This window comes from Gymnoscopelus braueri, assembly GCF_963280865.1.
Source record: "Gymnoscopelus braueri genome assembly, chromosome: 7".
In the NCBI taxonomy this organism is placed as follows: domain Eukaryota; kingdom Metazoa; phylum Chordata; class Actinopteri; order Myctophiformes; family Myctophidae; genus Gymnoscopelus; species Gymnoscopelus braueri.
In genome coordinates this window covers 13,246,076-13,252,269 of record NC_137608.1, presented here as the reverse complement: position 1 = coordinate 13,252,269, position 6,194 = coordinate 13,246,076, and positions in this window count along the sequence as shown.

The following is a 6,194-nucleotide window of genomic DNA, read 5'->3' as shown; positions in this document are numbered from 1 at the left end:
CGGTTGGATTCCAGCGCCGCTTCCTATTGCTTCACCAATATGTCCCTGCCTCCCCTCCCCCCTCCCCCCCGGCCTGTGCACGGAGCACGCTGACGTCACCAAATTTAGAGCGACGCCCCTCTGCACTCTGATTGGTTAGGAGATAACAAGGTCCTAAAACCACCGTTCCTGCAAGGTTCTCCCAGGCTTTTTTTCTTTTGAAACAAAAAAAAAAGGCATGGGTTTCCGAGGCTACTTTCAACCTGATGTCCCTCTTTTAGACATGTCTTGGTGAAAACCTCAATATTTGTTCAAAACAATATTCACAATAGCAAAAGTAGCTGAGCTACACAAGCTTGTAGATGGGCTATTTTTGCTATTCATTTTACGACAAAATATATCGGGCTTAAGTGATTAAACATGCAATCTGTAGGCACACACGAACCATTATTGTACTTAAATCTACAATCCATAATGTTCATATCCTACCCACGACTCGAACCCATGGGAGGTTTTAGTTTCATGTAATGCCTCTTGTCAACCAGTAGTAGACCTAACCAGCCACAGGATCAAACTTTTTAGTCATATTTTAGTCATCTGAAATGTTTTAGATTTTGTCTAGTTTTAGTCGACTAAATCTACAGTTGATTTAGTCGACTGAAATGTATTTTTGGCGGTGCCTTGATGGCGTCGTAATGGCTTATTTTACACTTGGTTGCATGCTGAAAATTGCTGATCTACAAGCTCACAACGTGACACGTTGTGAGCTTGTAGATCTGCTATTTTCAGAGCGCAACACCCGAGCGCAACCAAACATAAAATGACTTGTCTTTTAGTTCTACTGGATCTCTTCTCCACTAGTCCCTCCCTAACATTTTAGTCTAGTTTTTATTTGATATATTTAGTCTTAGTTTCCGTCATCATAGCTTAGTATTTATTTTGTTTTTATTTAGCTCTCGTCAGTGAAAAAAGATAGTCGACGAACATTTTTCGTCATAGTTTTAGTCGACTAAATCAACACTGACATCAGCATACAGTAGTCCCAGGTGTTGATGGTGCGAGGTAGACAGGATGCAGGAAGTGTTGGTTGGTGAAATCTCAGGAGAAAAGTCTGCCGAAGCTGTCATTGTCATTATCACATACAGTACAGTACAGTACAGTACAGTAACAGTACGGCACGCCGGCTGTTTCTCATTCACCTTTAAGCTGCTGTAAAGTACTGTAGACGTCTCATTTGTAGAAAATAAATGCATTTGACAATTGTTGAGAAATCAAGTTTAACAATCCTTTGAAGACCTAGTGTTAACAGGGTCAATAAAACTATTAAGCAATAGAAGTCAATTTAGAGTTCTCTTTTTTCCCCTTCCTCTATGTAACTGGTATGTTTGTAGCCTGTCTCGTGTTTTTTTTGCCTTCCTCTCTCTCTACTGACAGCTGCCTCCATGCTGCCAGATGCATCACAGACAGAGTATAGACCAACAGGTACAGACAGACAGCATGCTGGGCTGGGAGTGTGGTGTTGGTTCTCTCCACATAATAAGTTCCCCAGGGGTAGATCCCCAAAACTTACTGCTGCTAGCTGGCTGCTGCTTGCTTTACTCTCAGGAAGAAACTTTGAAAAGATGAGAAAAGAAAGGAGGAGAGGAGAGGAGAGGAGAGATGTACAATGTGATGTGTGTGTTGGATAACTGGGACAGCAGTGTCTCTCTACACACTATGAAAACCCGTGATGATCTTCCAATATCGGTGAATTAAATAATGTGAGCTTTTTCCTTCAAATTAGATGAGTTTTTAAAGGAATAGTTCAACCAAACAATTACTTTTTTTCTATCAATTACACAACCAATGAAGTGTTGAATTCATGGAGATGTTTTTAGTTTTTGTCGCATTCTTAAGCTAATAATTTGATGACTGGCGGAAAGATGCTAATGTCTCCGGTAGATAGACACAATGGAGACTCTTTGAGTGTCATACCGGAGAGACCGCCGGTCATCAAATTATTGGCTTAGGAATGCGACAAAAAACAAAAAATCTCCATGAATTCAATGCTTCATGGGGTGTGTAATTAACACATTGAGTGCCATAACCGTAGATCTACGGGAGAAGAATTCTTCTTTTTTTTCCCACGTGGGGCGCTCTAACGCAACTTTGGAATCATCCACGGACCCTGTAAAATGGAAAGGACGGATGTGAATCATGTCCAAAAAACCTACCTCCCGTCCACTCCCATTATAGAATCTTGAGAAAAAGCTCTATCTCCATATCTCCATATCTTTTTACCGTGGTGAAAACGAGCCATTTTCGATGGGCGATCACTCTACAATGGCGGATCGCGTTAGAAATGTTATTGTTCCAGTACTTAGACGAGACCCACGACCATCAGACCCACGACCATCGCGCACGCAGTCTTTGTTTACATCCGGGTCCTCGTGGAGCCGTCTACAGCTCTAAACATATCAGCGTAAACGGTAAGAATGCTGGCATTAGATGTACCCTGTTTTAAAAAACGTCTGGCACTAAATGTGTTCATAGAAAAAAAGTATTTTTTGGGGTGAACTACTCCTTTAAGGTGTTATTAATGCTAATGTTTATTTATCTTATTTGCTAGTCTTCTTGTTGTCGACGGCGTGGGTCCTTTATCATTTGAAAAAGAGAAAAGAACAAGAAAAAGGGCAATTAATTGAAGTTTGCAGTGGGACACAGGTGCGATGGTGATGATGATCATTAAACAATCAGAGAGTTCACTGTTCGGTTGTTTTAAAGGAGCCTCTGGCAGCACCTCCCCCCTTCGGGACGGCAGTTAAAACAACATACAGAAACATAGTTATTGCAGGTTATGATCCAGCCGGGGGATATTATTATCACACCGACTCGAGCTTTTTTTTGCAGTGTGATGTGCACTTCTAAAGCTCCCGACGTGAGATCAGGTTCTTGCATTTCAGCAGTATTTTGCGGGGCACGGTGTCGGGGAAAAACCTGCCCTTTACGAGCCATAGCCCCGCGCTCTTATCGCCCGCAGGCGGTGCCGTCCTCATCTGCTTAATCACGAGTGCGAGAAGGGGAAGAGGAGGTGTAGTGGAGGTGTAGTAGAGGAGTAGAGGCATGCGTTTGGAGGGGGAAGGAGGAGGGAGGGGAGGAGGGGATATTTGGTCCTTAATGGGAAACACCACAGGTATAGCCTACCTTCTGGTTGTAATAAATGATGTCCGGCCCTTTAAAGACAATTCTATTACCTCGGCAGTCATGTGCAATCAGTCTCTGTCAGGGAAATGGATATGCACACGTGTTACCAAATCGGTGGCCAAGGCCCTATCAATACGGTCTGATCTCAAGATTTATGCCGCTAGCTGCCTAGGTGGCGGGCGGGTGGTGGTGGGCGAGTGGCTTGCCGGTGTACGCTACGCTGACTGAATCGTGGCCAAGTCCCTCTCACTCAACAACGAGCCAAACCGCGACCGGCCAAACATCTAATAGATATGGATTCGTTCCAAAAAAAAAACACAATATAAAGTGGCAACATTTGGGGGTTCATTGTAATATTCCCTCAGACCGAAAGTGTTTTTTTTTTCTACTTTTTTTTATGATTAGATTTTCTTCTTGTTGTTTGTTGTGTGTTGCTTCATCAGATCAGAGGTTTAACAGTATTTTTAGCGCCCGACATCCTTGGACCCGCGACGGACCTCGGGGACTCATTATTTTCCTCTCAGAGACAGCTTAGATCCCCCTAAACTCTCCATCAGCCTCCAGTTTGCTCACAGAGGTAACAGTACAGCAACACAAAGACTGGCAGACATCACTCGCCAGGGTTACGGCTGTGGGATGATGTCTCGTTCTTTTCTTTTTTTGTTGTTTTTCCCCCCGACCGAGAGCGTCGAGTTGTTTACTGGCAACACAAACCACATGGCTTGAATTCTTCTTGTACATTATATCCTCTGTTTTATGTTTATTTTCTTTTTCTGATTCCTCTCTCTCTCTCTCTCTCTCTCTCTCTCAATCTCTCTCTCCATCTCTCCATCTCTCCAGTGGTGGAACAAATACTCAAATGTTCTACTTAAATAAAAGTATCAATATGCCCTAGTGCAATGTAGAAGTACTCTGTTACAAGTAAAAGTCTGATATTAAAAATGTACTTGAGTAAAAGTACAAAAGTATTGGTATCCAAATGTACTTAAAAGTACCAAAAGTAAAAGTACTAAATGTTTGAAAATAGCAGATCTGCAAGCTCACAACGCGTCGCATCGCGACGCGTTGTGAGCTTGTAGATCGGCTATTTTCAAATAGCCTATGTATAAAATAGACTAAAGTGGTTAATGTATGTTTCATAATGTATTTATTAATATATGCAAAGTAACTAGTAACTAAAGTTTTCAAGTAATTGTAGTGGAGTAAAAGTATAATATTTGCCTCTGAGATGTAGTGGAATTAAAGTATTGGAAATTGAAAATACTCAAGTAAAGTACAAATACCTCAAAATTGTACTTAAGTTAAACTACTTAATGTACTTAGTTACTTTACACCACTGCATCTCTCTCCATCTCCCCATATCTCTCTCTCTCTCTCTCTCTCTCTCTCTCTCTCTCTCATATTCTGTGTGTTGCCCCCCCCCCAGCATCATGTAACCAGAGTCAATGAGAACCAGGGTGTTTGGGTGCCGGCACGGGGTGAAAGGATCCGACCCTGCGTGAGTGTCACATGTGGTGCTGGTTAAAACCAGGGCAGAGATCTGAGATCACACGCACGCACACACACACACACACACACACACACACACACACACACACACACACACACACACACACACACACACACACACACACGTGCACATACACGCGCACACACACACACGTGTATGTTTTATAACATAATAATTTCTGTATCATTATCTTTTGTCTGCGAAGTAACTAGTTACTAAAGTTTTCAAATAATTGTAGTGGAGTAAAAGTACAATATTTGCGCACACACACACTCAGACACGCACAAAGACACACATTCAGTACATAAAGATTCCACAGTGTGTCTGCTGTAAACCAATAGCATGATGATGACATCATTAGTGCATCCCGGTGGTGGAGCTCTTCCAGAGCAGTATCATATACAGTATTATTTCTCATCATGACCTCCATGCTCTAATAACGGAAGCCTTGGATTGCTCATATATAGGAGGACACAGGGTGACACCATGCACTCTTCAGAGGCCCCGCCGCTTGTCAGGGGTGTGTGTGTGTGTGTGTGTGTGTGTGTGTGTGTGTGTGTGTGTGTGTGTGTGTGTGTGTGTGTGTGTGTGTGTGTGTGTGTGTGTGTGTGTGTGTGTGTGTGTGTGTGTGTGTGTGTGTGTGTGTGCGCAGCAATGGTGTAAAGTAGCTAACTACATTTACTCAAGTACTGTACTTTAGTACAAGTTTGAGGTACTTTTACTTTACTTGAGTATTTCCAAAATGTCTATACTTTTACTTCTACTCCACTGCATCTCAGAGGCAAATATTGTACTTTTACTCCACTACTTTTACTCTACAACGATGTGTTGTGAGCTTGTAGATCTGCTATTTTCAAACATTTTAGTACTTTTACTTTTGGTACTTTAAGTACATTTTGATACCAATATTTTTGTACTTTTACTCAAGTAAATTTTGAATTCCGGACTTTTACTTGCAACTGAGTATTTCTACATGTATTGATACTTTTACTTAAGTAAAACATTTGAGTACTTTTTCCACCACTGCTGCGCGTGCATGTATAGTGCGTACCTGTGCGTATCTGTATCATCGCACGCTGACCGTATACGTGCTCACACGCACCTAAGGTGTGTGAGTGTGTGCGTGCGTGCAAGGATATACGGCACATAGTATGTTCCCGTTCATATGTGCCCTTGAATGTGGCGTGCACCCCCCCCCAAAAGAAAATGTCTTTGAAAATCTATCCGCCCACCTTCATCCAGCATCCTTCTCTTTTCTTTTTTTTCCTCCAAACTGCACCTGATACATTTCTCCCCTCTTGTGACTGTCCAAATATTTGAGTGGGAGAGACGTTTAAGAGAGACCTTGAGAGGAGCACAATAACCCTCCACTTACGTCTCTGTCAGAGGAGAGAGAAAGAGAGGGAGAGAGAGAGAGAGAAGGCCCCTGTCTTCCCTTCCTCCTCTAAACGGGGGCCCGAAACATCTGGAGAGCAGGAAATGGCAGGAAAAAACACCTAAAGCTGCCCTGATTAAAATCACA